Source organism: Musca autumnalis, unplaced genomic scaffold (assembly GCF_047663935.1).
Source record: "Musca autumnalis isolate F117 unplaced genomic scaffold, ASM4766393v1 scaffold_1, whole genome shotgun sequence".
Taxonomy (NCBI): domain Eukaryota; kingdom Metazoa; phylum Arthropoda; class Insecta; order Diptera; family Muscidae; genus Musca; species Musca autumnalis.
Genome location: NW_027411644.1, coordinates 219,098,967 through 219,120,306, shown reverse-complemented (window position 1 = coordinate 219,120,306; position 21,340 = coordinate 219,098,967). Strand labels below are relative to the sequence as shown.

Here is a 21,340-nt window from a genome sequence, read left to right as displayed (position 1 = left end):
CAAAACCTGGAAAGGAAAGTAGAAATTATCACCTTTACAATGGTGTAAAACAAGTTGTCGTAGGTGGTCAAATAGCAAAGATATGGCAATAGCCGATAATGCATTCCATTTTCCGATTTTTTTGTAATCACGCTACAGATCGCAATTATGATCGGATGGTTACGAAGTTTTGGGGGTTAATGGGGGTCCCAAAAAGAAAGAAGCCTATTGATTTTGATGATGGTCGGATAATATTCAGGGGTCGGAATGGGCAAACAGTTATTTGGAGAAAGGTCAACGTTTTATTTCAAAGCCAATATCTCTGTTTCTTCAAGAGGTAGATCAAAAGCAAAATCTGGCAAGGAAAGTAGAAAATATCACCTTTACAACGATGTAAATTAGGTTGTCATAGGTGGTTAAATAGTAGAGATATCGCAATAGTCGGTAATGCATCCCATTTTCCGATTTCTTTGCAATTACGCTACAGGTCGCAATTTTAATCGGATCGTCACAAATTTTTTGGGAGTTGATGCGGGTCCCACTTTGAAGGAAGCCTATTGATTTTGGTGATAGCCGGATAATATTTAGGGGTCGGAATGGGGAAAAACGCATTTGGAGACAAATTCAAAGTTTTATTCTTTGTGAATATATTGGCTTCTAGCAGGGGTATTCCAACGACAAAGCCTGTCAATGGAAGAAGAAAATATTACCTTTTCATTGGTGTAAAGCAGGTTGGCGAAGGTGGTCAAACAAGGGAGATACCACAATAGTCGGTAATGCATCCAATTCTTCCATTTTTTTGCAATCAAGCTACAAGCTCACTTTGATCGGATGGTCACGAAATTTTAGTTGCTTATGGGGGTCCCAGAGAGAAAAAGGCATATTATTTTTGGTGGTAGTCGGATTATATTCCCTAAAAGAAATGTTTACCAGTGAAAAGCTTATGCACAGGGGTGGTGGTGTAGGGTATCACATGGTCGGCCCGTCCCGACTATAGCCTTTGCTCACTTGTTTAAATATAATTATTGATGGAGGATATAGAGAACGAAAATTTTTTTTATTAAAAGATTCGTTCTTGGGGATATATTCCATGGGAAAATATTAATGGAATTTGTTAACGTAAATAAAAAAATAATTAAAAAATTAAGTTACAGTGTTTTATTTATTAATTCAAATGCAAGCGGTTTTATTTGAGATATTCCATCATGAAAAATTATTTTCTAGTTTTAAGTGCATTATAAACAAAAACCTGTAACTTAATTTGTTTAATTATTTCTTTATTTTTAACTCTTCAGTAATTAAAATTGTTGACCACTATGAACCTCATAAAAAGTATTAGCCAATTTAGGCCGAAAATGTGGGAATATACCAAAATCTGGATTTTTGTCCATAATTTTTTGTGGGGAAATATTATACCAGTGGGAACTCCTACTGCCAAGTTTCAGACAATTCAGATTGAAAATGAAGATAAAATCCTTATAATACCTGACATCGGGTGGTACCGTTATATGGAGACTATACCAAAACATTGACCTATGTCCAATATTTTTGGTGAGGAAGTTTCCATACCATTGAACGTAATGGGGTGGTACCGCTATATGGGGGCTATAGGAAAAAATGGACACATATTGGTTTTGTCATGTATTGTCATGTATTGTCATCCAAATCTGAAAAGTGTGCACAGTTTCAGTTCGATTGGTCAACTGCAATTGTGTTACACATGCGTTACTAGATTTGAACTAAACGGATACGGCAATAAATGTCATTTGAAAGTGTTTCAAACACTGTTTCTACTCAAACTTCCCTGGTATATTCTGAATGGCGTACTTACTTTTGTGACAAGCCGAACTAAGAATAGATTTCCTCCTGTCTCTATTTGTTCTTGATAACGGTACATTATCAGATCCTTTTGAGGTCAAAACAGGGGTAAGACAAGGATGTATTCTGTCACCAATGCTTTGAATGCGCTTAGTTTTGAATGGCAGACGTGGAATCCAGTGGTCACAGATTAAACACCTGGAAGACTTGGAATACGCTGACGAGGTATGTCTACTGAGCCAAGTAACTAGTCACATGCAGGAAAATGCGAAACCTGGAAACGCACGAGTTTAATAGACATGGTAGATGTCGGCGTGTTGGTGCACCAGCTAAAACGTGGAGAAGGTCGATCGACGCAGAACTACCAGCAGCAAACTATTCATGGAACGACGTCAGTCAAGCATCGCACAACAGAGTTCATTATAAAAGGATTTTACAGGCCCTATGCTCCACAGGGAGTGAAGGATAACAGATGAACAAGTTCGCCGATCCATATTAGCTCAATAATAAAGGACTTACTTTCTATCGCCGAGTCCGAACGGTGTGTCTTACGACACTCCATGTAAAGAAAATTTTCATGCGGAAATACTCAGTAAATGTAAGGCAACATTACGCTGAAAGGATTTGCCACCACCAACAATTTTTATGTTCTGGCCAGGTAAATGGTTACCACTGCACCACGTTGGCACCCACGGGAGCACAATTATGCCTCTATAATTTTCAGTACACAGTCTTATCTCCTTTCTAGTGGATTAGCAATAGGATGCTCAAGTTCCAAGAATCAGGTTCGCGATGCTGTTGCCAGATTGCGCTAACCAGCTGATTCATACACCTTAACATCCTGTTGTCTCCAATCATAAACAGTTTGACTGGTAAGCCATTCGCCTCTGATGTCTTGTTATATCTGTCTTTATCTTATCTTGGCTGGACGGTATACCCTCAATCCTATATTCTGGGGTTGGATCTATGGTATTTTCGTCGTCATTTGGAAAAATGCTCTTTCTTGAGAACACTATCTGTTACCAGATTTCCTTGGTCGGCCCTGCAGGAGGATGTGCCTGTAAACAAGTAAAAAAGTATCAGTCGGCTTTACCGACAGAGATATACCCTCAGCCTGTGTATATTGAAACAATTTTTTCCCAAAATACGTATGTGTTAGGGGGTTTTAAAAATTTTGGGCGTTTGAACCGACATAAATGTTGATTAGGATTAAAGATCAAAAGTTTTGCGGAGGAGATACTAAAAGGAATGGATCGACATTGACCGTTATGGAAGTGGATCTCCAGCCACAACATATGGTGCCATAGGGGGTTTGTACACTCTTCGGGCTGTTTGCTCAAGAAGTATGGACTTGTCCCTAAAAAAACTTTTACCATCGTAATTGAGGCAGCGAATGCAAGTTGCTTCAACAAAAATCAAAGTGATTTGATATCAAGTCTTAAAGTGAACTTATCCGAAATTTTGTGTGGGAGGTACCGTATGGAGTGGACAAGTATAGTCCATATTTGAACCTCATCTATATCTGGTAGATATATTAGTATCTGTAAAGTATAGACCATTTCGGCCACTCCCTTTTAAGAGTTACCGTACGAACAATTTTTCCGAACATTTTTGAACTTTTGTGGGGGAGGTACCTGAAGGAGTGGACCGATATGGCTTATCTTTAAACTTAAATCATGTTGGGACAAAATATTACTGAGGCCAAATTTTGGTGTCATAGAGGTTTTTTGCAACTTTCATGCTATTTTCTCAGGAAGTATGGACTTGCCCCTAATGAAACATGTACTGTCGTATGGGGGGGGGCAGAGAATACAAGTTGCTAAAACAAAAAGCAAAGCGATTCCAGATATGGCCCTAAACTGAACTTTTCCAAAATTTTGTGTGGGAGGTACCTGAAGGAGTGGACCGATTGAGCCCATATTGAAACCTTATTTTTTCGGCTATTTCTCTTGTGCGCTACGCGTTGATACTGATGGTACAGTAGTCCTATATGCCGCATTATTTTCTTCTGTAACAGCACGACACTCGAGGGTTGCTATCAAAATGTCTGACCTAGGCGACACTATATTCGATACGGAATATCTCAACAAGAGTGCATCAACTAAATTATATATAGTTCGTGAAGGTCTTCCAAAAACGGCAGGTGTGACAGAAAACATAGATGTCGTGCTTGAACTGATAATGCAAGATCATCATGGGACATATCGTGAGATCGAGGTATCCTTGGACATTTCTTCCACTAGCGTATATTCAATATTGCATGAACACCTGGCCATACGCAATGTTTGCTTTCGTTGGATCCCGCACAGTTTGACAATCGTTAAAAAAGGCTCATGTTGATTGGTGCAAAGAAAAAGGTGGCGAATTATGAATCTATGCGTATGAGCACGAAAAAAAAACAAGTAAAAAAGTATCAGTCGGCTTTGCCGACAGAGATATACCCTCAGCCTGTGTATATTGAAACAATTTTTTTTCCAAAAAACGCATGTATATAGGGAGTTTTAAGAATTTTGGGCGTTTGAACTGACAAAAATGTTGATTAGGATTTAATATCAAAAGTTTTGCGGAGGAGATACTAAAAAGAATGGATCTCCAGCCACTACATATGGTACCATAGGGGTTTTTTAGAACTTCAGGGATGTTTGCTCAAGAAGTATGAACTTGCCCCTGAAACAACTTTTACCATCGCAATTGAGGTAGCAATGCAAGTTGCTTCAACAAAAATCAAAGCGATTCGAAAGCAGGTCTTAAAGCGAACATGTATCCGAAATTTTGAGTGGGAGGTACCGGATTGAGTGGACAAATATAGTACATATTTGAACCTGATCTATATCTGGTAGATATATTAGGATGTGTAAAGTATGGACCAATTCGGCCACTCTCTTCAAGAGTTATCGTACGCACAATTTTTCCGAACATTTTTGAACTTTTGTGAGGGAGGTACCTGAAGGAGTGGACCGATATGGCTTATCATCGAACTTAAACTATGTTTGGACAAAATATTACTAAGGCCAAACTTTGGACCGAATCGGCAGACCTGATCGAGAGTTTTTTTGCCCTCCAACCTCCTCAACTTTCAACTTTTTTTTGCAACTTTCAGGCTATTTTCTCAGGAAGTATGGACTTGCCCCTGATGAAACCTATACCGTCGTATGGAGGGCAGTGAATATAAGTTGCTAAAGCAAAAATCAAAGCGATTCGAGAGATGTTCCTAAACTGAACTTTTCCAAAATTTTGTGTGAGAGGTATCCGACGGAGTGGACCGATTGAGTCCATATTAAAACCTGATCTAAGTCTGGTACACGCTCCACGATGGGCAAAGTATGGACCAAATCGGTTACACCCTTCAAGAGTTATCGTGCGTACAAATTTTCCGAACATTTTCGAACTTTTGTGGGGGAGGTACCGGAAGGAGTGGACCGATATAGCTCATTTTCGAACTTAAACTAAGTTTGGACAAAATATTACGAAAGCCAAAATTTGAACCGAATAGGTTCATCCCTTCGAGAGTTATCGTGCGCTCCAGCCAGACAGACCGACAGACAGACAGACAGACGGACGGACATTGCTCAATCGACTCCAAATTGTCTGAAACACATTTCGTCCAAACATACTTGGGGTCTAAAACCATTATTTCGATGAGGCACATTTTGCCCGTATGAAAGTGTATATACCCCTCATAGCCTAAAGGCTGAGGGTATAACAAGTAAACAAGTATCAGTTGGTTTTGCCGACAGAGATATACTCACAGCCTATGTGAATTTAATCTTTCATCTACGGACAGATCGAATTTATTTAGGATTTTTTTCAGAATTTTGTGGCCCTTTTTCGACATTTGAGCTTGCCGAAAAAATGTGGATTAGGATTAAAGTTCAAAAGCGTTGCGGAGGAGGTACTTAAAGAAATGGACTGACTTGGTCCATTATGGAAGTGAATATCTTTTCGATAGATATCGCGCCCACTGGTCATTTAATTGGACCATCGTATAACTTTTGGACCAATATGTCAGGATGCATGGACTTGTCCACGGAAAACATAATATCGCTTTAAGCAGGACTACATCGAACAGCATCGGAATACATTTCCAAAGGATCTTCCAACAGACCCTAAACTGCACTTAAACAAAAATGTTGAACTTTTGTTGAGGAGGTACCCTAAGGAAAGGACCGATATGGGCCATTTTAGAAGTTACACTAAATTTTAACAAAATTTTAGGAGAACCGAAGATTGGACCGAATTTGTTGCCGTTCAAGAGATATCGTGCATACCATTTTTGTGGCATTTCTTAAATATTGGGGGAAGATCAGGAAGTTGTGGACCTGTATTGCCCATGCAATTTGCAACTGCAATTTGCTTTAACAAAAATCAAAGTGATTCGAGAGCAGGTCTTAAAGTGAACTTATCCGAATTTTTGTGTGGGAGGTACACGAAGGAGTGGACAAACATACGCCATATTCGAACCTGATCTACATATATCTGCTAGATATATTAGGATGTGTAAAGTATGGACCAATTGGGTCACTCCCATCAACAGTTAACTTGATTGTGCGCACAATTTTTCCGAACATTTTTGAACTTTTGTGTGTGGTATCTGAAGGAGTGGACCGATATGGCTTATCTTCAAACTTAAACTAAGTTTGGACAAAATATTACGAAAGCTAAATTTTGGACCGAATCGGCAGATCCATTCGAGAATTATCTTTCGCTCCAACCACTGCACGAAGTGTCATAGGGGTTTTTTGCAACTTTCAGGCTATTTTCTCAGGAAGTAAGGACCTGCCCCCGATGAAACTTGTACCGTCGTATAGAGAACAGTGAATACAAGTTGTTATAATAAAAATCAAAGCAATTCGAGATCAGGTCTTAAACTGAACTTTTCAGAAATTTTGTGTGGGAGGTATAGAAGGAGTGTACCTTTTGAGTCCATATTGGAACCTTATCTAAGTCTGGTAGAAATTTCACGAAGTCCAAGGTATGGACCAAATCGGTTACTCCCTTCAAGAGTTGTCGTGAGCACAAATGTTCCGAACATTTTCGAACTTTTGTGGGGGAAGTACCGGAAAGAGTAGACCTATGTAACCCATTTTGGAACTTAAACTAAGCTTGGACAAAATATTACGAAAGCTAAATTGTGGACCGAATCGGTTAATCAGTTCGAGAGTTATCGTGCGTACCAGCCAGCTGGACAGAAAGAACGCAGACGGACGGACATAGCTAAATCAACTCCAAGCTAAATCAACTCCAAATTGTCTGAAACGGATTTCGTCCAAACATACTTGGGGTCTAAAACCATTATTTCGATGAGGCACATTTTGCCCGTATGAACCCTCGTTATCATAAATCCTGAGGGTATAAAAACAGAAATCGACTGTTTGGGTATTCGAAGACGAGTCAAATCCAACGAAAGTTGTTCGTGGAAGAAGCAGTTCGAAGCAAATGGTCGCATGTTTCTTCATTGTGCACCATAACACACATCGATTTAAAGCAGCGCCTTTTTGACCGAACAAAACGTATAATTGGCATCCGCCACACGGGTCATCCGCCCATGATTTCTTTCTATTCCCGCACATGAAGAAAAAAATGGTGGTTAACGATTTTCGCAGATAGAAGATGCTGTTGCAGCGTTCAAAATCCATGTTTTGGAGGTGTCTCATTCGGAGAATTTGAAAAATGGCGTTCAAAATCCATGTTTTGGAGGTGTCTCATTCGGAAAATTTGTAAAATGGTTTGAGTGCATGTAAAAGTGTATAAATCATGCTGGAGAATTCCTTGAAAAACAACAAAACCATTTTAAATGACAAACATTCGCGACTTGATTATTAGGCCAGAAATGTATCGGTTTCTTGGTGGCGGCCTTTGGTCTCCAAGTAGGGATGTGGCGGTTTTTTGCCACAGTGCTGATATGGCAAAGCAAAGCTACAGCCTGCCAGAAATGTTGTCGCTTGACTTTGCCGATAAATTTATCATCATGAAGCAAACTATTCTCCATGTACATTTCGTAGAATACATCAGTTAATCGGGATAAGTGAATTGTTTATGTCGTTTGATATCAAGTTTTCATAGCTAATAAATTTCAAGGCTTAAGCGTACTTCAAAGTATATCTTAAGTATACAAATATTGAGATAATAATGGCATTTAAAAAATTAAAATTTTTAAAATTCTCAGAATTAATTTATAACATTAATAAGAACATAATTTAAAACGCAACTTTATGTATAACAATTGAGGCATTTCATGGTCACATCACACACATACATATTTACTTAACTACTTCAGTAACTTTTAAAGCTTAGCTAAGTAGTCATTAACATGTTATGGTAGATTTATAGATTTCTAAGAAAATATATTTCAAATTCTAAATAGGTTTGTGGCAAAGATTTGCTTTTTCACTTTAAGTCTTATTGAATTTCCACAATCTTTCGAAGAATTTCCACTGAATGGTTTGTTGGACGTAGGCAAAAATGGCATGGAAGAAAGCAAAAAACCTCAAAATTTAATTTAAAAACTTTTTTTAAGATGTTCTTGTGAAAGCAATAACTGCCAAAAAAATTAAACCCACATCTATGGATATCTAAGAATTGTTGGCCTTTGTTAAGGAAAAAAATTTTTTACATTGTTTAAGATTTTCTCTCTTTCTCTGTATCTTTATTAAAAATTTAGACAATATTTATGTGGTTGGTTATTTATTTATTTTTTTTGTGTGTTCCAAAAAACCCATTTAAAATTAACCACAAAAAATAATTAAGGTCCCTTGCTAAGACGACATTTATGCCCAAGGGACAGTCTTAGTTATTTGCTGCTGTCTACTAAATAAGAAAAGAAAAATTACAGGACATTGTCTTAGAAGTGGCAAATAGGACAAGCCGACCGACCCCACATCACACCACATCGAATGACAATGATGACAACAGCTTAGCAGCCTAAGATATGACCCTTTTGTTCACTGTGTGGCTAAGCTTTTACATGGCATATTAACTTTGTGGTTGACAGTGTTGTTATTGCATTTTTTGAGAGTCTTATCTTCATCTATGTTTCCTATATCAAGTTTATCTTTAATTGACCATCTGCATTGAATTTTTTCTCTTTGCCTGCCTTCATAGGCTTAACTTTGTATTGGAATTTTTGTTACTTGAATTCCTTTTTACTACTGTTGTTGTTGGTTTAAGAAAATGTGGTCTTACTATGTGAAATATCTTGTTCAGGCATTCATAATGACTTTATAAGCACATTAAACCACTATTAATTGCTTTGGACTTTGTCCTTTTAAGTTTGTTTGTAAGTTGTTGTTGTTTCCTGGGAAGTTATATTTTGAAAGAGAATTGAGCAGTTAAGTGTGTGTGTGTGTGTGTGTGATAAAAAGTTATCATTGCCACAAATCTTAAGAAGTTTATTGTTATTACCAATGAAATTTATAATTTTTAGCAATGCAAGTTTTAGGGGATGTAGCTAGGAGGAGTTTTCCTACTCAGTCTTTGCAATAAATTTAGTTATGATGATTTAAAGGATTATTCTAAACTAAAACTATTCTAGGACACACCTGAACTCTTTAGAGAATATCAAATTCGCCTTACAAAAGAGATGAGTTATTTTCTGAAAGGTTCTTCATAGCCGTAGACGACTCAACGGAGTTTGTGAGAGAGCCTTGCACACAGATGGTCCGTGACTCAATCATTGAAAAGAACATCACATGTGGCTAAAATTTTCAAAATAAATCGGTTATAACAATGTAGGCAATAATAAATAGTTCACACTTGTCTATTAGTGAAGATGACTTTTTGACTTTGCTTCTCAAAAAAGTTTTCCTGCAGCAGAAAGGAATGAACTTTTGTTTATTAACGACTAAAAATGTTTATTCCCCAAAAAATTACAATTACATTACAAATCTTATTACTAACCCATTATTTTAACAAGGACACGTCGCCCGAAATAGGAACTTGTTTTTTTAGTCACTATAAGTCGCGATGAAGGGGATTAAAGAAACCAAACAACGGCCATGGCTTTAAGATGCAAAGCCGGTGACTTATATTGGAAACTTTTTAATTTCAAGTGGACCCTGACCTGGGGAGTTACCTTTAACACTCATTGAAGGTAATGAGCTAACTTGTGAGGCGCGTTCACCCACAATAACGTTAAAAACCTGGGTTGGGCGTTGGGCTAGTAACCCATCCGTCCAAAAAGCGACATACTATGAAAACATATAACAAAGGAAAAGAGAAACAAGTAAAAAAGTATCAGTCGGCTTTGCCGACAGAGATATACCCTCAGCCTGTGCAAATTGAAACACTTTTTTCACAAAAAAACTTATGTATTTAGGGGGTTTCAAAATTTTGGTCGTATGATTAGGATTAAAGTTCAAAAAATTTGTGGAAAAGGTAATTAAAGGAATGGACCGACATAGACCATGGGGGTGCCATAGGGGGTTTTTACACCCTTCGGGCTGTTTTCTCAAGAAGTATGGACTTGCCCCTGAAACAACTTTTATCATCGTAATTGAGGCAGCGAATGTAAGTTGCTTCAACAAAAATCAAAGCGATTCCATAGCAGGTCTTAAAGTGAACTTATCTAAAATTTTGTGTGGGAGGTACGGGATGGAGTGGACAAATATAGTCCGTATTCGAACCTGATCTATATCTGGTAGTTATTATAAGAATGTGTAAAGTATGGACCAAATCGGTCACTCCCATCAAGAGTTATCGTGCGCACAAATTTTCCGAATATTTTTGAACTTTTGTGGGGTAGGTACCTGAAGGAGTGGACCGATATGGCTTATCTACGAACTTAAAGTAAGTTTGGAAACAATATTACGAAGGCCAAATTTTGGTCGGAATCGGCATTTCCGTTCGAGAATTATCTTGCGCTTCCACCCATAAACATGGTGTCATAGGTTGTGTTTTTCAACTTTCAGGCTATTTTTTCAGGAAGTATGGACTTGCCTCTGAGGAAACTTGTACCTTCGTATAGGGGACAGTGAATACAAGATGTTACAACAAAAACCAAGGCGATTCGAGAGCAGGTCCTAATCTGAACTTATCCGAAGTTTTGTGTGGGAGGTACCCGAAGGAGTGGACCGATTGAGTCCATATTGGAACCTCATCTAAGTATGGTAGAAATTTCATAATGTGCAAAGTATGGACAAAATCGGTTATTCCCTTCAAGAGTTATCGTACGCACAAATTTTCCGAACATTTTCGAACTTTTGTGGGGGAGGTACCGGAAGGAGTGGACCGATATTATCCATCTTTGAACTTGAACTAAGTTTGGACAAAATATTACGAATGCCAAATTTTGGACCGAATCGGCAGATCCGTTCGAGAGTTATCTTGCGCTCCAACCACTACACACGGTGTCATAGGGTTTTTTGTGACTTTCAGGCTATTTCCTCAGGAAGTATGGACTTGCCCCTAATGAAACTTACAGCGTCATATAAAGGACAGCAAATACAACTTGCGTAAACAAAAATCAAAGCGATTCGAAACCAGGTCCTAAACTGAACTTTTCCGAAATTTTGTGTGGGAGGTACCCGAAGGAGTAGACCGATTGAGTACATATTGGAACCTCATCTAAGTTCTGTAGAAATTACACGATGTGCAAAGTATGGACCAACTCGGTTATTCCCTACAAGAGTAATCGTGCGCACAAGTTTTGCGATAATTTTTGAACATTTGTGGGGGAGGTACCTGAAGGAGTGGACCTATATCTTCGAACTTAAATCGAATCTAGACAAAATATTTCGATACCTAAAATTTGAACCGAATCGATTGATCCATTCGAGAGTTATCGTGCGCACCAGCCTGCCAGACAGACAGACGGACGGACATTGCTAGATCTACTCAAAGTTGTCTGAAACGGATATCGTACAAACATACTTGGGGTCTAAAACCATTATTTCTATGAGTCACATTTTTGGTCGTATCAAAGTGTAAATACCCTCTTTAGCCTACAGGCTGAGGGTATAAAAAACAACTCCTCTAAAGTTGATACTCCATGCAAACGATTTAAGGCCATGATTGGCGAATCTGCAATTGGAGTGTTCGCCGTCTTTAGAGAGAAAGTGCCGCTTACGGATCGGCAAATGTACTTGGAAATTACATGGCCGATATTACTACCATACAAGAAATACGAAGGATTGGAAAAGGCTTAACCACAACACCTAATGGCGATGTACAGCATTATGCTGCCATGACATAAAGCATTAACTTCGGTTGCGGATTTGTAGTTGGTCGAAGGTTAAAACATTTGGTCTTTAGCTTTACACCGGCGAATGAAAGACTTGCTTCAATCCGGCTAAAAGGTAAATTCGTCAACATCAGCATTAATTGCGCTCATGCTCACAAACATAAATTTTACGATCGCTTTGAAAAAAAAATAATGAAAATTTAAAACTTTACTAGGCGATTGATTTTAATGTTAGAATTGAACAGAAGAACATATTTGGCCCAATAGTCAGGAAATTTAATCTCTACAGTGAAACATCTGACAATGGAATGAGGCTGATAGACTTCGCAGCGCAAAAACATGGTAGTTAGGATACATGGTAGTTAAGGGTACCTGGCTGTCACCAGACCAAAAAATAAGAAATGAAATTGATTACTTCGTGATGCATAGAAGACATTCATAGAACGTGTTTGATTTCTGCTAGTTCCGAGGAGTAAACATTGACTCGGATCATTACCTTGTTTGCGCATAGGTACGTACCCAATTAAACGTAGGAAATTAAGTACGAACAGACACAACACCGAAGTTTGACATCTCTACACAGAAAAATATTTTAGACATTTGATAAAAAAAATTAAAGATTAAATCAAAAATGTATCGATTTTCCGGCGATAAAAAATTGTCATATTGACAAAATTAGATAAAATTATTTGATCACAATGTTGAAAAACAACTGATAAAATATTTCACATATTGACAAAAATATTTATCAAAATATTCCACATTTAGCTTGATAAAAACAAAATATTTTCTTGCTGAAAAAAATTGTTGAATACATTTTTTTTTAAATCGAAAAAAGGTTAATATTTACAATTATTTTGTTGTTTTTTGTTAAATACAAACCCAAAAGCCAAATTGGTCGAGAATTGTTCGATATTAACTTTAAATTAGATTAAAATTAATAAGTTATTACGGATAGCGTATATGTCATTTAAACAAATAAAATTAAATAATGCATGACTGAGCTTCAATGCATTTGGTGCGGAAACTTTTTTCGCGATAGAGAAAAAATTACACCGTATTTCATAGTAGTTTTTCGTGCTCTACGCGGCTATGCGGTATTTTTGATATTTGCAAAAAAGTTATAACCATGGTAGCTATTCTAACAACCACTGAATGCTGATACAAAATTTGAAATATTTTGATACATATTTTTGTCAATATGTGAAATATTTTATCAGGTCAATATAAAAAAAAAAATCCATAAATATTTTAATCTTTATGTGACATATTTTATCAGTTGTATTTTTACTTTGTGATCAAATAATTTTATCGAATTTCGTCAATATGACAATTTTTTTATCGCCGGGAAATCGATACATTTTTTTCTGTGTAAGCTGCAATTACAACATATAGGCGCAGCATATTTCACTCAACTGTCCAATTTGCTTAACGAAAGCACTCCTCTTTGCCATTCAAACAGCCGAAAATCCATACTTGGATACCAGGGAGCTCCATCAAGGAACCCATGGTAGGACCAGGAGTGCCGCCCAGGAGTGAAGTCCACAAATTTTTTGGTAAAATCAAATCCACATGTAGACATCAGCAACGTCATTTGGTAACTGATACAGATAGTATGCTCAGGATATGGAAAGAGCATATAGCAAGAGTAAGAGCAATACTAGCAAAGACGACGAAAATGCCACAGATCTAATCCCAGAAGATAGTATTGAATGTATACCACCCGGCCATGATGGGGTAAAGACCGCAACAAGCCGACATACTTGAAACCGGCGGTAACGTCATATGGAGCTATTCCAGAACATGGGTAGGATGGCTCATCTTCGAAGTTGACTTGCCCGCAAACCAAATTCGGTACTTTGCAAAATTTTAGCGAGCTAAATAAATTGTTCTGGATGCTAGACTAATTACCAGAGACAGACGGACGGAGGTACATACATAGATTTGTTCAGAATTTCTCCCTAATAAAGAATATATGGGGAATTCCAAGTGAAATCGGACAGTTCGGAGAAAAGTAATTTTTGATTTCAATTGTTTTTGGTTCAATTAATGCTCCTAGCCAACAGAACATTTTAGTATATTTTAAAATTTTTTTGACCAACGGTACAGAGATATCGCCTATTGAAATTATCACATTTTTAAAGAACTATGTCCAAATAAATACTCATAACTTCTTTAATATTGGTCCAAATGGGACCATCTTTTTTTTTTTAATTGTTTGTTTTTTCATCAGCTATCGAAAGAAATACTTAAAAGAGGAATGCACAGTGGGCTTCAATGCAATTTTCGGGATTTAATATTTAAAATCAATTTTTAAATATGATTGTACCCTTCGATTTTTTCAAAAAAATTATATGTTAAACTACGTTCAATTACAAAAATTTTAAGCTCTAAATCGTAATGGGATGCGAATAAATACTATTTTTTCGAATTTTTAAAATTTTGGTTGTACAATATTTGTTAGTTTACTACATTGTACTGTGAAAATTTGTATTTGTTTCGGTTCGATAGCTGATGAAAAAACAAACAATTCAAAAAAAAGATGGTCCCATTTGGACCAATATTAAAGAAGTTATGAGTATTTATTTGGACATAGTTCTTTAAAAATGTGATAATTTCAATAGGCGATATCTCTGTACCGTTGGTCAAAAAAAAATTTTAAAATATACTAAAAATGTTCTGTTGGCTAGGAGCATTAATTGAACCAAAAACAATTGAAATCAAAAATTACTTTTCTCCGAACTGTCCGATTTCACTTGGAATTCCCCATATACTCTTTATAGGGTCGCAAATGATTATTTCAATGCGTTAAAACGGATAAACCAACACGGTGCTCCTGAACCAATTTGAAAAGGAAGTGGTTTACACCTGGAAAGTTTTCGCAGATTTTGAAACTACAATGGCCCTTTTAGGACCTTTGAACTTACCGACAAAAATGTGGATTAATGTCAAAAGTGTTGCGGAGGAGGCAGATAGATACCGCCACACTATTAATTTCAGTGGGTCTTCGTATAACTTTTGGACCACTTTTGTCCTCGAAAAACATAATATCGCTGTAAACAGGACCACACCGAACATCATAGGTATACATTTCCAAAGGATCTTCGAACAGGCCCTAAACTGCACTTTGACACAAATGTTGAAGTTTTGTGTGGGCTGTAGAGTAAGTAAGGACCATGTCAGTCACTCTCTTCAAGAGTTATCGTGCGCCCAAATTTTTTCGAACATTTTTGAACTTTTGTGGCGGAGGTACCTGAAGGAGTGGACCGACATGGTTTATCTTCGAACATAAACTAAGTTCGAACAAAATATTGCGAAGGAAAAATGTTTGACCGAATCCACAGATCCGTTCGAGAGTTATGTTGCGCTCCAACCACTATACACGGTGTCATTTGCGATTCTTCGTATTTTAGGCTATTTTCTCAGTAAGGACTTGCTCCTGATGAAACTTGTACCGTTGTATGGGTGGTAATGAGTACAAATTATACACTTCCAAAGAATCTTCGAACAGGCCCTAAACTGCACTTAGACACAAATGTTGAAATTTTGTGTGGGAGGTACCCGAAGGAGTGAACAAATATAGTCCCTATCAGAACCTGATCTATATCTGGTAGATATATTAGGATGTGTCAAGTATGGACCAAATCGGGTACTCCCTTCAAGAGTTATCGTGCGCACAAAATTTCCAAACATTTTCGAACTTTTGTGGGGGAGGTACCGGAAGGAGTAGACCGCTACGACAAAATATTACGAAAGCCAAATTGTGGACCGAATCGGTTGATCCGTTCGAGAGTTTTCGTGCGCTCAAGCCAGCCAGACAGACGGACGGACATGGCTAAATCAACTCCAAATTGTCTGAACCAAATGTCTAAACCATTATTTTGATGAGGCACATTTTGCCCGTATGAAAGTGTATATACCCTCGTTAGCATAAATACTGAGGGTATAAAAACCTAACCTTTCTCTTATCTATTAACATTGTAACTTCAGAATCCGCAAAAACTTCCCAGGTGTAAGCACCTTCCATTTAATGTTGGTTCAAACTTAATATACCCTACATACTAGGGTGGAGGGTATAAAAATTTAAAATCATTTTGAGCAGGTTTTTATCCAATAATTTTATATGTAAACTTAAATAAAAACTCATCAAAATATGATACAGGGATATGAGGTTGTAAAAAAAGACATCACCCTAATATATCGTTTATTGCCACGGTGTTCTGTAACCATCAATTATACATAAACTTAATTTTATCTGTAATTAAATTATATACAATTAATTTCATTGAAACTAATACTATTGTTTTTCACTTCTTTTACTTACAGAAAAATCATGGTGTCACCACGGATAATTGTAGAGGAAAGTGCAGATGTGTCAAGCATAATTAAAGTATTTTGTATAGTAAAACCACAACAGATTCCATATTTATTTTACAGGATTCAGTGCCAGATATTGTTTAGCACCACTTAGCATGAATGTTGAATACGAAGTTTACTCCGATAAAATGAAATTCTCAACAACAATGACCATTGGTCATAATATCTGAGAGGGAGCCCAACGCTGATTTCGATAAAATGCTTTGCACACCGAAGTTCGTGAATTCAACGGTGATAAAAGAACGCCTCAGGAAAATATTGACTTTTACTTTCTAAATGTTGTCGTACGATGTGATGCATGGTGTTGAGGATAAGGTCCCATGATAGACTACCTAAAAAACGTCACACGAATTGACAAAATGTGTTAAGGTAGGTTCACATTGAGCAAATAGTAGATCCAGCGACTGGCAGTGTGCGCTTACTGGGAGCAAGTGAGCGTAAATAATGCATTGGAATTATTGCTCACTTGCTCTCACTTAAGACCTCTGCCTGTCGCTGGAGCAAATATTTGCCTAAGGCAATGGTGAACACGAAGGGAGCGTTTGTATGGCGAATTGTACAAAAACTTAAAGGCAAGTGTTTATCTTGTTCATCTATGGCCTAAGGTGACCTTACCTTTAGTCATCTGTCTCACAGCTTACTGGTATTATAAAATAAATAGAAATGGTTTCAAAACCATTTTTATTACAATTTGAAAGCGTTCTTTCTAATTTTGCTGTTTTCATCATGTACCCTGCTAGTCAAATTATTTAAACACAATTTTCAGTAAATAATTACTTTATACGAGGGGAACTGGAAAAGTTTCTGTCTGGCCTAATACCGAAAACGCGAATAGTTATCATCAAAAAAAGTGTTATTGATTTTAAAACATTTTCCAGCATGATTTATACACTTTTTCATGTGCTCAAACCAATTATTGAAGCACTTTTTCCACTCTGATTGAAACACCTCGAAAAAATGGTTTTCGAACAATTCAGGATCTTTTGGAGACGAAAATCGTTGACACCGCCTTTTTCTTGATGTGTGAGAATCAAATTAAGTCATTGGGTGCCATGTACGGGGATGACCCATTAATCGAATCGATGTGTTCGTTTTTCGAATTTCTCAGGAGACTTCAAGCAAACCTAGCAAAATCCTGACAATCTAAAATAAACCTAAAAATGTGAACTTTGCTCGCGATTTATTTAAAAATCCCTACAGCGATTTTTTCTTGCTTTTGGATTTTTCTCATCTATGAACATTGCTGTCTCAAAATCCCCCAAAACTTCCCAGATGTAAGCGCTTTTCACTTAAAGTTAACTAAGGCGCACCATGTATGATATTGTTTTATGAGGTAGCGGTACAGTCAATGCATTGTCGCAATTTGAAGTTCTATATCTCGAAAATGGTAAAACCTACAAAAATACCATTATGATCAGAGAATTTTCACTGCTATTACGATAGGTCTTTCGGTTTAAAAGTAAAACCGTGAAAACATAAAAAAAACCTTTAAAATGTGAACTTTGACCGCGATTTATTTGCAAATCCCTCTGACGATTTTTTTTGTTTTTTGATTTTTCTCAATTTCCTTAAAATTTAGTTAAGACGCACAGTGTGTAGTGTACCACTCAAAATTAACAATCCTACGTCCCTCAGGCCATATAGTAGCTACATGGTCAGCTTAGCCGAAGAAACAGGCGGTCATTTGCTTCGAAGTGCTTTTTCCATGAACAACTTTCATTGGATTTGGCTCGCCTACGAAGACCCCCACGCTCGATTGCTGCTTTGTTTCGGTTCATAAGCATAGATCCAAGATTCGTCATGTGTGACGATCTTATAAAGGTCGTTTGAAGCATTGCGATCGTATTTATTCACAATTTCTTTGCACCAATCGGTAAGAGCATGTTTTGGAGCGATTTTTGCGGCCATGTGTTCATGCAATATCAAATGTTAGTTGGTGGAAGAAATGCCCAAGGGTGCCTCTATTTCACGGTATATAACATGGCGATCTTGCATCATCCGTTCACGCTTAATTTTTTTCTGGCACAACGGCCGTTTTTGGACGACCCCCACGACCTTCGTTTTTTAGCGAGTGTCGGCTAGGATTGAATTCATTAAACCAGTTTTTCATAGTGCTATAGGATGGTCCTTTATCGTCATACAAAATTGAGAAAAATGATCGGACGAATATGTTCACAAGTGAATACCATTTTATGCAAAGTGATTTTTTCAAGTTATTTTTTCAAGCCGAACTTTCGAAATAAATTTCAAATGTCGAAGAGAAAATATGATAAATCTTATTAGAAGGTATACTCATTTGCCTATAGGCCCATGTCATTGAGTTTCAGTAAAGATAGGCTGATCACTTTGATGTGAAAAGGAATACCCCCTATTCACAGGAAATAGTTGGTTTTATTTTCGGAGAAGTAAATACAACATTTATATTTCATGCCGTAACCAAATAATTATGCCTTATTTCAGATTTCCAGCAAACGCTAGACAATTTTTTGGCACCGTATTTTTTTTTTTTTTTTTTTTCAGTTACCATTTTATATTTAAAGTTTATACACAAATAGGCTTTTTCCCCAAATACACCACAACAGAGATGCCAAATTTCTTTTTTTAAGGAAACCGATTAATACAAATACAATCAAAGTTATTAAACCAAATTAACTACATGGAAAGTAGTAATGTGTAAAAACATAAAGGAGTAAATAATAGGCATTTTTAGTAGTACAGTGTAGAAAATTCAAGTCATTCCAAAAACAAACAAAAAAAAAACAACAACAAAATCCCATGAAACAATAATTATTAATTAATAAAAATAAATAATTAAAGAACAAAAATACAACCAAAACAACAAACTTTAAATTAAATCTAGTCTACAATTTAGTTTAAGCATAACAATTCCATTTTTTGTGTACAAAAAAAAACAACAACAAGTACATAGATTATTATTAAACAAAATATATTTTATTAAAATAACTTTAGGCTTAGAGTAGATTTTAAAATAAATTAAAACTAGATTACACTTAAAATAGAATAACGTTTATTTCTTTATTGTATATAAATACTTTCACGATAAACAAAAAGGCCTTCCATTGTCTTTCCATTCTTCTCCACAAACATTTTTGAAGGAAATAATCCATTACCAAGAAAATCCTTTCCTTAATCCTAATGAATAACACAACAGACCGACAGCAGAAAAAAAAAACACCAAGATAACTAAAATATTTTCTTGTTTTGTTTTCGTTTTTAATCCTCTGTCTATTATTTCATTTAGCATTTATTTTTTTAAGTTTACACAGAGAAGAAAAATCTACAAGCAAACAAATCCCGTAAACTTAAAAACAAGTAAATGTTTATAAAATTAAAAGCCAAAATCAGTAACAACAACAAGTGTAGTTTTAAAATAAAGAAACAAATTGTAAAAAAAATCCAAATGAAAATGTAGCCAAAAAGTTTTGAAGAAATGCTAAAAAAATAAGTCGTCTTAGGAAGAATAAAGCCAAATTATAAAGAAACAAAAATTATTTAGAGATTAAGAAATAGTTTTAGTCCATACATATTTATGTATGTATATTGATAATATGATGACGATGGATGAATGATCTATCTTGAAATGAACATCAATAAAGACGAAAATGATGATAAATTTATTTAAAATTGAACATAAAACTGTTTACTATTTGTTGGTTATTTTTATAAATATGGTAAGTTATTTATTTACATATGTACTAGGGATGCCACTGTTGTACATTGGTTAAAATGCCCTAAAAACGAACTGCACACAGAGAAAAAATATTGTTTGCTTTTGTTGGAACAACAATATCTCTTGTTTATTTGTTTTGTTGCAAATCCAAAAATACCATTGATTGCTACAAACATACAAAACAAAAACAACTTGCGAAATTCCTCAATGTTGTAAAAATCATTGACAATACCTATGGTAGGAACTATCATAATCTAGAATTTTTACAAAAATTTGTGATTTTATCGTATTTAATTCTCACATACACTTTCCATATACCTTTAATATAAATGTGACGTATAATATTATGAGCATTGACAAACATTACACATGGCCAGATATTGTTAGGTCTAACTAAAGAGGCAACAAATTGAATTTAGAAACATAACTACTCCATTGCGCTCAACGTCCAAGCACCTACCCCAACATAAGGAATACCATAAAAACAACAACAAATAAGAAGAGAAAACACAAATTACGACCAAAAACGCTTCTCAGATTGTGGTGTAACTCAACTATCAAAACACAAAGAAGAATGAGAAAGAAGAAATAAATAAAAACAAGTGAGCCAAGGCTATAGTCGGGTCGGGGCCGACTATGTGATACCCTACACCACTACCTAATAAAATTCAAAATATTAAAATTGGGATAGCTTAGCGCCTTTGCTCTGAATGTCTTCATTAACACAGGTCAATTTTTTTGAAACGCATTTAAGTGCATCGAAAATGGAAAAGTGGGATGTATGCCAACCATCAATAGGCTTCTTTCTCTGTTAGACCCCCATCAACCCCCAAAATTTCGTGAGGATCCGATCAAAATTTCGTAGTGCGATTGCACAAAAATGGAAAAAGGGATGCATTACCGACTATTGCGATATCTCTGTTGTTTGACCACCTATGACAACCTCCTTCACATCGTTGTAAAGGTGATATTTTCCACTTTCCTTGCCAGGTTTTACTTTCGATATACCTCCTACAGAAGGGAGATATTAACTTTGAAATAAAACGTTGGTCTTTTTTCCAAATATTTTTTTTTTCACACTCCGACCCCTGAATAATATCCGACCATTATCAAAAATCATAAGGTTTTTTCCTCTGTGGGACCCCCAATAACACCCAAAATTTCGTGACGATCCAATTAAAATTGCGACCTGTAGCGTGATTTCCAAAAAAGTGGAAAAATGGGATGTATTACCGTCTATTGTGATATCTCCGTTATTTGGATACCTGCGCCAACCTGCTTTACATCATTGTAATGAT

The 21,340-nt window shown here is 36.3% G+C and overlaps 1 protein-coding gene across 1 annotated transcript in view; it reads left to right on the top strand.

The window, feature by feature from the left end:
- The window catches only part of LOC141389143 (uncharacterized), a 92,346-nt gene extending 72,555 nt beyond the window's left edge, over positions 1-19,791 (top strand). The window contains exon 4 of the mRNA XM_073960210.1: positions 16,301-19,791. The gene's annotated coding sequence lies outside the window, so the exon portion shown is untranslated. The remainder of the gene's footprint in view (positions 1-16,300) is intronic.
- Positions 19,792-21,340: the final 1,549 nt, after the last annotated feature.